Genomic DNA, 10,110 nt, shown 5'->3' with positions numbered 1-10,110 from the left:
ATGTGCTCATTTTGTCTAAGCTCCTTCATCTTTCTGCATTCGTTGGTGGACGGTTTCTTTACACTTTGGCTGTTAGTCTCTGTTACATTCCCATAACACCCTTTTTGCTACTGTGCATCTCCTTCTTTCTTGAACAATTCTGCCAGATGCTGCCATAGCTTCGCGGTTGCCAAGACCTTATTTGGCACTGATTTGGGGGGCAGCAGGGTGCGCCTCTGAGAACTGCAGACATGACGGAGGGGACGCACCTGGCAGGTGACACGGTTCTGACACCCCAGCCCCGGGAAGGAAGGTTTCCTCCCGCCCCAGCAACAGCCCAGCCAATGAGAAGGCAGTATACTTCCAGCTCACAGTTTCCTCCAATGGGCTTTTAGTTTACAACAGCGTCCTCTTTCCTCCTTTTTGTTCTGGGGTTTGGCCATAGGTTGCTTGCTCGGGATTGCGTTTCTCTGCTTTTCCCTAATAAACCCGTTTTTGCTGCTAAAGTAACTGGCAGTTTTTATTTTTAAGGTTAATGATGCCACAAGCCATTAGCCTTGGTGTATGGTATTTTCATGATTGTCTAATTCTAAAATTTTAAAAATTTCTCATAATGCTTTTTTTTTTTTTAACTCAAAAAGCATTTAAAAGTGAGATTTTGGGGTTCCTGAGTGGTTCAGTAAGTTAAGCAGCTGACTCTTGATCTTGGCTCAGGTCGTGATCTCATGGTCATGAGATCGAGCCCCATATCTGGGCTCCGTGCTGGGTGTGGAACCTGTTTAGGATTCTTTCTCTACCTCTCTCTGTGTCTCTCCTCTCTCCTCCACCAAAATAGATAAATAAACATTAAAAAATAAAAGTGAGATTTTAAAATTCTAAGCATATAGTTTTGAGTTGTTATTTAATTGTTCTGTGGTTAGAAAACTTAGTCCATATGATAACAGATATTTGAAAAATGTTGACCCTTCCGTAATAGGCATTCTATTTTTTTAACATTTATTTATTTTTGACAGAGAGAGAGAGAGAGAGAGAGAGGATGGGGAAGAGGCAGAGAGAGAGGGACACACAGAATCCGAAGTGGGCTCCCGGCTCCGAGCTGTCAGCAACAGAGCCCGATGCGGGGCTCAAACCCACGAACTGTGAGATCATGACCTGAGCTGACGCCAGATGTTCAACTGACTGAACCACCCAGGCGCCACTCCATGGTCAACTTTTGTAAATATCCTGTGCTGTGTGGAATCTATATATTTCCAATAAGCTGAACTTGCTAATCACTTTTTAAAAATTCTACTAGTTTTTTGTCCCATCAAATAAAAGAGGTACCGTGAACGTCTCCCACTCTGATGATGAGTTTAATTTCTCTGTGTGTTCTATCGACTTTGCCTTACACGCGTATACAAATTCTGTCTTCCAGATGAACTGAACACTTTGTTATGTAGAGACTCAGTCTATATAATGCTTTTATCTATTAAAATGTCCCTTTTCAGGGCATCTGGGTGGCTCAGCTGGTTGAGTGTCTGACTCTTGATTTCAGCTCAGGTCACAATCCCAGGGTTGTGAGATCGAGCCCTGCTTTGGGCTCTGTGCTGACAGCGTGGAGCCTGCTTGGGATTCTCTGTCTCTACCTCTGCTCCTTCCCCACTCGCTTCCTGCGCGTGCTGGATTGCATGCTCTCTCTCAAAATAATAAATAAACACTGAAAATAATCTCCCTTTTCTAACAGCAGAAAGCTTTCTTCCGTCAACATTTCCTCCATGTATCTTTTGCTTCCCTGTTCTTATTATGTTTGAATGTATCCTTTGGGAATAGCACAAAGCTGAATTGTTAAAGCTAGTGTGATAATGTCGATCTAGTGTGCGGCCAGTTTAGTCCTTTTCATTCATTGTGACGGCTAACCTGTGTGTATCTCTTCCTAGCAGTGTGGTTCCTTTTTGGTTTCTATTTATATCATTTTCTTCTGCTTCTTGACTACTGAAACTTCACGTGTTTGTGTTCTTGCTCCATTGTTCCCTCCTAATTGTTTAGACGTTGTTCTGTACTCTATTTACATTCTTTCGCGGTCACCCTGGACATTTCACCCTGGGGAACTGCCGAACTCTGCCATCGGTACCTCCGCCCTCCCACCAAACCACACAACGACTTCCTTCCTCAGCCTTCACACAGCTGTCCCGCAGGATTTTGATGTCTTCCTTTTAGGTACTTCTATTGCCATAAGTTAGTCACAGGGATTCAAAGTTAGGATTATTTGTTACAGACAGTGTAATGTTTGCCCACTCCTTCTCTTTTGTGTCTCAGGTCTTTCTCCCGGGACCCTTTTCCTTCTTCTTAGAGTGCATCTTTTAAAACTTCCATCAGCTTAGGTCTGTTGGTGGCGAAATCTGTTTCTGTTTTTCTGAAAATGCCTTGTTTCAGTTTCGAGAGTGAAGACACGCGTGCTGGGTGGACAATTCTAGGGTGACTGGTATTTTCTCTTGTCATCCAGAAGGTAGTATTCTACTGTCTCTTGGCTTTGGTTTTTGCCGCTGAGAACATTGCCATCAGTCCGTTATTCTCTTGAAGGTGATGCATCGTTTTTTAATGCTTTTGAGGTCTCTGGTTTGTTTTTGGTGTTTCGCGTGTTATTTTCAACGTGTCTAGGTTTGGATTTACTTTTCCTTTGTCTTGTTTGGTAATTGCCATGATTACTGTGTCATTGCACTCATGTTTTTCATAAGTCTTAGAAAAAAATACCTTTAAAAATTGGCCTCAGGGCGCCTGCGGGGTTCAGTTGGTTAAGCGTCCTACTCTTGACTTTGGCTCAGGTCATGATCTCACTGTTTGTGAGTTTGAGCTCCACGTTGGGTTCTGCGCTGACAGTGTGGAACCTGCTTGGGATTCTCTCTCTCTCCCTTTCTCTCTGACTCTCCCTCATGCTCTCTCTCTCTCTTTCTCTCTCAAAGAAATAAATTTTAAAAAAAAAGTTAAATTTGGCCTCTGTCCCATCATCGCTCTTCCTCCTTCCCAGACTGTGGTTTGATATTAGAACTTCTCACTCTCTCTTTCTTGTCTCCTCACCTCTCTTTTGCACTTTATGTCTTTTTCTTGGTACTGCTTTCTGGGAAATCTCTACAGATCGATCTTCAATTTCACTAATCCTCTCTTCATTTGTGTCTGATGTGCTATTTACCCCACCCTCTGAGTTTTTTTAATAGCAAAAACTTTATTTTGCATTTCTAAAACTTCTATGTCATTTTCTTTTTCGAATATTCCTAGTCATATTTCCTATTCCTTTCCGCTTGTTCACTTCACAGTTCTGTTGTTTTCCTTAAATCTTTCCCGTGTGGCTATTCTCTATTCTGATTCTGAGAATTCCAATATTTCAAATCTGTATGGGTTAGTATGCCTTATTCCTGCTGATTTTCACTCACTGTGATTTGTGAGCTTGTGCTGGGCTCATCCTGATCCGTAGAAATCCCCGGAGCTTGAAGCGAGCACACTCCAGAGGGGGTCGTGTTTGCTTCTCCGGGAGCTAGGGACGCGGCTGACCTGGGCCAGTGTCACTCCCTTCCTGTCCCTGGTCTAAACCAGAAGGTCAGAATCAGCTTCTCTTTCTGACATGCTGTTATTTGGAATAATTTCAGAGCAGTGGCTGAGGTCTCTGACTGTGTTTGGTGTATGAATGTGTCTGGGTCTCCAGGCAGGTTTCCCTCACTTCTGCAAGCCCAGCGAAGAATCGTATGATGTGAAGGATATTGCTGTTCTGAAGCGGGAGGGCCCTCAACGTTGCTAGTCTCCCACAGTGTGGGGAGTAGAAGTTGGGCCTGTGTTTGCATCAATAAACGGGAGGGGTATGAGAATTCAGGGAAATATGGGAGTATTTCATTGAACTAAAGTGACCCTAACTGGGGTGCCCAGGGGACTCAGTTGGCTGAGCATCTGACTTCGGCTCAGGTTATGATCTCATGGTTCGTGGGTTCGAGCCCCGTCAGGCTCTGTGCTGACGGCTCGGAGCCTGGAGCCTGCTTCGGATTCTGTGTCTCCTTGTCTCTGCCCCTCCTCTGCTTGTGCTCTCTCTCTCAAAAATAAATAAACATTTAAAAAAATTAAAAAAAAATGAAGTGAGCCTAACAAATGCTAGTTATTGCTTGTGGCTCCTACTGTCCTGATCTCATCTTGTCATTGTCGTTCGGCTGCCTCGTGGGGGTGAGGCTGGCTTCCTGAGTGCCAAGAGCTCAGCGTCCTTTCTTCTCGTTAGCGTCTCGAGAATGGGCAAGGGTCCTACTCCTCCCCATCTTGTAACGGCTTTGGGGGACTCAACTCGCAGGATGGACCAAGCAGAATGCTTCGTGCTGGAATGCTGTGTGGACATAGAGACAGGTCCATGGGATGCCGTGTGGACAGAGGCAGGTGCATGGGAAGGGCTGGGACTCAGGTCGGCTCAGTCCAAGTCTTCCCTGGAACTTTTCATGTTGGAGGCAGAGACCTCTCACTTCTTGGACTGCAGAGAGGAAACACATAAGCCTGAGGTCTCTGATGGCTACATCCCATGCCATGTGGATCTGTGGTCAATGCAGGGCTCTTAGCTGAGCCTCAAGAAGATGTTTACAAAATGGTTATAAAGGAGTGGGGAGTCGCTGGCAAAGCACAGATTGAGACAGGGACCTGGACCGTCTGTCCCTTTGCCACCTTCAAGGCGGTGAAAGGGCCATGGCTTTGAGCCATCACCACCGTCCACGCAGCACAAGTGATAACCGGGCCCATAAGCAAGTTAGATGCAGATTCTCCTGGAGGTTCCCTGCTCCCTGTTGGGAATCAGCTTAACCTCAACCTGTGGGCTTGACAGTGAATCTGACCTCCTAGTTCCTTTGAGTTGGAACATCTGCAACATCAAAGTGAAACAATGGCTCCCTTTGAAGCACAGAAAAATTAACTGGAAATAGAACTATTCTGGTTTCAATGGGTCTGGTTGTAACGAGATGTGGAATTGGAAAATACCCAGGGCTTTCTGATGTCTGAAGAAGGCAGAATCAATTGGCAATTGTTTGGTGTCTCAAAAAAGCATTTCTTAAAAGGCCATTATTGACTCTTGATTAGCCAGGGCATACAGAAAGGAGAGGAATATGGCCCCAGATCATTTCGGCGACCTTCCGAGCCCCAGAAGGGTGCATGCTGAGAATATTCCTTTAAGTCAGCATTTCCAGACTACCCCCCGCCTCCCTGCAGAATCACTACAGGATCAGGATGGAGGGAGAACATTAATAAAAGCTGGTCCAATGTGGAATTAATTCAATTACACAGTCAGCGGAGAAACACTCAGATCCCCCAGAGCCAAAGGCAATTGCTTTAAAACTCCTGATGTCTTTCAGTTCAAATGCGACTAATATCACTGCCAGTCTTTAAATTCTACAATAAAAGACACGGGCACGCCAAGACTTGACAGGAGGTGGTTTGCTTTGCCATCCATTCCTCCAAAATTCATTTTTTTTTAAATGAGAATTTGTCCAGCATCCAACTCAAGAAAATATTACATAATAAAAGCGAACACGGCTTTCGTACTGTGTGTTCGCCATTGTTCTAAACTCCTTGCGCGCGTGAAGCTATTGAATTGTCACAACCCTGTGATTATATAGTCTAGCTCCTTCGCACGGATAGAGAAACCGATGCATGGATGGGTTTTGGGCGTCACTCATCGGTTGAGTGATGCAGCGTAGACTTGCGTGTGTGCGGTCTGCCTCCAGAGCCGGTGCCCTCGCCACTACCACGGAGAGCCACGTGATGCTGGAAACAGCCCGCGAGCCAGAGAGAAGTGGGTTCAGATCCAGTAGTAGCATTCACGGCGGGAACATCTCAGAGACCCCGCTTGCCCTCACCGAGCCTGGTCCTCATTGGTGAAATGGCATAGAGGTTATAAAATTAAGATAATTGATAATAATTATAGCATAATGATAATAATAAAGAAGATAATAGTGTGCCCCAGGGGCCCGGCTCCAAGTAAATACTTCATAAGGTTTGGCTGCTAGAGGGTAAGATGTTTTAATCCCACAATTTTGATCTGAGAGGTACAGATCTCCCTTGACTCACGATGGGGTTACGTCCCAATAACCTCGTCACCAGTTGAAAATATCTCGAGTCAGAAATGCATGCAATTACACTTCACCTACTGAACATCAGAGCCTCGCACCTTCAACACGCCCGTAACACCTACGTCAGCCAACACTTGGGCAAGCACCTCACACAAAGTCTATCTGAGAAGAAATGTCGACTGTCCGGGGTCATTTCTTGGACACGCTGTACTGAACGCGAAGATAGACAGGTGGTCAGTGAATTGACCCTGTCGTCTCATGGCTGACGGGGAGCACGCGGAAACCATCTGTAGTTAAGCACAGCGTGTGATTCAGAATGCCAACGCCAGTAGGTTCTCCTCGACAGCATTTTCCAGCCCAAACTCCTTTAAGGCAACTCACTTCTGTGATCAGTTTCTAAATGGTATGGTCAAGTCAATGCTTCCGCATTTTCCTGTTTTGTTTTCAACTTACAAATGTGCTTTGCATTGAGATTAACCATTTATTTGTCGGTGTTTGTGACGACGTCAAACGTGACCGATGACCACCTCTGCTCTCATGGGCTTTCCCTCGTGGGAATTGTTTCTACCAGGTTCGGTCTCCACCAGCCGAATTCTACAGATCCGGGCATTGTAAAGACAACCTGGTTCTAGCCTGTAACTTTGATTGGTAACAACTTTTCACTGTTGGCACTTTTAGCCACGGTTGAACTTACTTCGTGTTAATAGATGTCTACTATTGTTCTGGGGCCGATTTTTGAAGTTCTCAATTGTCACCAACAAAAATGCTGCTTTTTTCCAGCAACGAACAATGTCCATTTTATTTTGTTTTGAGAAGCCTTTTGAGATAATTGCAAAGTCACGTTCAGTTTTAAAAACAAAATACAGGGGTGCCTGGGTGGCGCAGTCGGTTAAGCGTCTGACTTCAGCCAGGTCACGATCTCGCGGCCCGTGAGTTCGAGCCCCGCGTCGGGCTCTGGGCTGATGGCTCAGAGCCTGGAGCCTGTTTCCGATTCTGTGTCTCCCTCTCTCTCTGCCCCTCCCCCATTCATGCTCTGTCTCTCTCTGTCCCAAAAATAAATAAACGTTGAAAAAAAAAATTAAAAAAAAAAAATACAGAGAGACCCTGTGTCCCTTTGCTGGTGTTTCCTGATCACATCTTGTAAACTATGGTATAGTACACCCCCCTCCCCTCCCCACCCCAGGACACTGACACTGACACAGTCCAGACACAGGGAGGGGCCCTCCTGCTGCCTTTCATGGCCACGCCCACTCTGCTCCCCCTGGACCCTGGGCAGTCCTGCTCCTCACCCCATATCTGCGGTCTGTCCTTTCTGTGACGTTGGGTAGATGCAGTCACGCACTGTGTAACCTTTTGGGATTGGCTTTTCTCACTTGGCAGAATTCTCTGGAGAGTCATCCAAGCTGTCGTGTGTTTCAATAGTTGTTCCTCAGTGTAGACGTCCCATGGCTTATTTAACCCTTCAGCCACGGAAGGACATCTGGCCTGTCTCTGTCCCTCTCTGTCTCTCTGCTTGTGGATACCCGCTCACTCCAGAACCATTACGTTCAATTGCCATCTTCCTCCACTGAATCGCTTTTGCGTCTGTGTCAAAAATCTGGGGCACCTGGGGGGCTCAGTCAGTTGAGTGACCGACTTTTGATCTCAGCTCAGGTCGTGATCTCACGGTTCATGAGTTTGAGCCCTGTGTTGGGCTCTGAGCTGACAGCACGGAGCCTGCTTGGGATTCTGTCTCCCTGTCTCTCTGCCCCTCCTCTGTTCGCTCTCTCCCTCACACTCAAAATAAATAAACTTTAAAAAATTAATCTAATTAGACATATTTATGTAGGCCTGTTTTTGGTGTCTCTATTCTGTTCCACTGAGGCAGTCTTGAGGCAATCTTGATTACTGCTGCTACGTCGTAAGTCGTAAAGCTGGGGGGACGCATTCCCCTCACCTGATTTCCCTGTTCTGAAGTTGTTTTAGCGATTATGCTTCCCTGATCTTTCCGTATACGTTTTATGTTTTTTTTTTTAATTTTTGTTTTCAACGTTTATTTATTTTTGAGGAGAGAGAGCGTGAGCGGGGGAGGGGCAGAGAGAGAGGGGGAGACACAGAATCGGAAGCAGGTGGGTGAATCTGCGAATTTGGAGGACTTGGTCCATTTGGTGAAGTGCCCGAAATCCTGGGTATAAAGAGGTTGACAACATTCTCTGTTCCTGTCCCCACGTCGCTAGGGTCTGTGGTGATACCGCGGTTTCGTTCATGATGCCGCACTCTTGAGTCTTCCCTTTGTTCATTTTCTCAAACTTGGCAGAGAACACAGTCTTTGTTTCATTGTTTCTGTCTACTTTTTGTGTTTTCAGTTCAACTGATGTCTGCTCTTGCCTTCGTCATTTCGTTCCTGCTCTGGGTGTATGTTGCTTTCTTCTAGGTTCTTGAGGCGCTAGCTTAGATTACAGAGTTGAGATTTTCTCTTTTCTAAAGTACGAACTTGGCGCTGGGCACTCTGCCGTCTCGGCACCGTGTTAGCCGTGGCCACGAGTTTGACGCGAAAGTTCAGCATATGTTTCAAAGCTTCCTTCGAGACTTTGACTCGTGGCTTATTCAGAAGAGTCCCGGTTGATTTCCAAGTGCTGGAGAATTCCCTGTTGTCACTCTTGCTGATTTTCTAGCGTGATTCCGTGGTGGTCAGAGAACACATGTTGTATGGTTTTCATTATTTAAATTTCTTGGCTTGATTTTACTGCCCAGGGTGGGTCCTGTCCTGGTGTCTGTTCGACAGGTGCTGGGAAAGAACTCGATTCTGCTGCTGGTGGGTCAACAGCCTTGTTCCATACATGCTCAATCGATCCTGTGGGATGATGGTAGTGTTGAATCCTTGTGCCTTTGCTCATTTTGTGTTCGGTATTTCCATCACCTGTTGACAGAAGGGTATTCTAGAACTACATTCTAGTTGATTCTACTGATTTGTCTGGTTCCACTGGTTTATGCTTGGTATATTTTGTAGCTCCGTTGTTTGATCACACATACTTAGGGTTGCTGTGTCTTCCTGGGGGATATTCCTGTCTGTCTGCGGTGGTTGTATTTTATTTGAAGTACACTGTATCTTATATTAAATATAGCCACTATTTCGCAAATATTTTCTTCTAGTCTGTGACTTGTTTTCTCATTCTTTTGACCGGGAATTTTCTTCTTGAGTTCTAGAAATTTGACTATGACACGTCTTGATGAATTTCTGTGGGTTTACCCTTTCTTGGGGGTTCACTCAACATCTTGAATATGTAAGGTTAGTTCTTTTACCAAGTTTGTAAAATTTTTCCGCCATTGTTTCCTTGAGCACCTGTTCAGCTCTGTCTGCTTTGTCCTCTTCCTGGCGTGAATGCTGGGTCTTTTGTCCCATGTGTCTGGGAGGCTCTGTTAGTTTTTTTTTTTTTTTCTCAGAAAATTTTCCGTTTCTCAGTTTGGGTAACTTTTACTGTTCTGTCTTACATTTCAGCGAAGCTCTGCTCTGTCCCCTCCATTCTGCTGTGGAGCCCATCACCGAGCTTTTTGTTTTTGTTATTGTGTTTTCCAGTTGTGAACTTCCCATTTGGTGATTCTTTTTTTATTTTTAAGATTTTTTTTATGTTTCTTTATTTTTGAGAGGCAGAGAGAGCATGAGCGGGGGAGGGGCAGGGAGGGGGGAGACCCAGAATCCGAAGCAGGCTCCAGGCTCCGAGCCGTCAGCACGGAGCCGGACGCGGGGCTCGGACCCACGAACCGCGAGATCATGCCCTGAGACGAAGTCGGACGCTCGACCGACTGAGCCACCCAGTCATTGGGTGATTCTTTATGTTTTATTTCTCGGCGGAGATTTCCAATTCTTTCCCACTTATTTCAAGTGCGTTCGTAATCGTTGTGGAAGCAAATTTATTGTGTCTGCGTTGGAATCTTCAGCTCCTTCTCCCGTTTATCATCTGTGTTGTCTTTTTCATTCAGTCTGAGATACTCTAGGTTCTTGGTGGGACGAGTGATTTTCAGTGGAAGCCTGGTCATTTTGAGTTTCCTAAGACTGGATTTTATTGAAACCTCCTGTTTTTCTGCCTTC

This window comes from Prionailurus viverrinus, unplaced genomic scaffold, assembly GCF_022837055.1.
Source record: "Prionailurus viverrinus isolate Anna unplaced genomic scaffold, UM_Priviv_1.0 scaffold_53, whole genome shotgun sequence".
In the NCBI taxonomy this organism is placed as follows: Eukaryota; Metazoa; Chordata; class Mammalia; order Carnivora; family Felidae; genus Prionailurus; species Prionailurus viverrinus.
The sequence above is the reverse complement of the archived record's forward strand: the minus strand, read 5'-3'. Positions refer to the sequence as shown.